General features: G+C 50.9%; 1 long non-coding RNA gene across 1 annotated transcript; it reads left to right on the top strand.

The window, feature by feature from the left end:
- The first annotated feature begins 25 nt into the window (after positions 1-25).
- LOC120507902 lies at positions 26-575 on the top strand. Its single transcript, XR_005628872.1, has 2 exons — positions 26-111; positions 284-575. It is a non-coding gene; the product is annotated as an uncharacterized LOC120507902 (long non-coding RNA).
- Positions 576-873: the final 298 nt, after the last annotated feature.

Below are 873 nucleotides of genomic sequence, written 5' to 3'. Positions count from 1 at the left end.
GCAGGGGTCCCGGTGCTGCACGTGATCCCGACGCCGTTCCCGCGGGTCTGGCACACGCCGGGGGACACCGAGGCCAACCTGGACCCCCCGACCGTGCACGACCTGGCCAAGGTGCTGCTGGTCTTCGTGGCCGAGTTCCTGCAGCTCTGAGCCCCAAAGTCCCCGAAAACAGCCCCAAAAAAACCACCCAAAAACGCCAAAAATGGAAAAACCCAAAAATCCCCCAAAAATCCCCAAAAAAACACCCCAAAAAAATCACAAAAAAACCCCGGACCTGGCCAAGGTGCTGCTGGTCTTCGTGGCCGAGTTCCTGCAGCTCTGAGCCCCAAAGTCCCCGAAAACAGCCCCAAAAAAACCACCCAAAACCGCCAAAAATGGAAAAACCCAAAAATCCCCCAAAAATCCCCAAAAAAACACCCCAAAAAAATCACAAAAAAACCCCGGACCTGGCCAAGGTGCTGCTGGTCTTCGTGGCCGAGTTCCTGCAGCTCTGAGCCCCAAAACCCCCCAAAACAGCCCCAAAAAACCACCCAAAACCGCCAAAAATGGAAAAACCCAAAAATCCCAAAAAACCACCCAAAACCAGCACAAAAAAAATCCCCAAAAAATCTCAAAAAAAACCCTGGACCTGGCCAAGGTGCTGCTGGTCTTCGTGGCCGAGTTCCTGCAGCTCTGAGCCCCAAAAACCCCCCAAAATACCCCAAAAATGGAAAAAAAACCCAAACCCACAAAAAAATCACAAAAACCACCCCAAAAAATCCCAAAAAATCAAAAAAAATCCCCAAACCCCCAAAATTCCAATAAATCCAAACAAACCCCAGGGCAGCAGAATTTCTCTTTATTGCTCGGATTTGGGGTCACACCTGGGGTCAC

The sequence above is a fragment of the Passer montanus genome, unplaced genomic scaffold, assembly GCF_014805655.1.
Source record: "Passer montanus isolate IOZ18808 unplaced genomic scaffold, ASM1480565v1 scaffold4468, whole genome shotgun sequence".
NCBI classification, from domain to species: domain Eukaryota; kingdom Metazoa; phylum Chordata; class Aves; order Passeriformes; family Passeridae; genus Passer; species Passer montanus.
The sequence above is the reverse complement of the archived record's forward strand: the minus strand, read 5'-3'. Positions and strand labels throughout refer to the sequence as shown.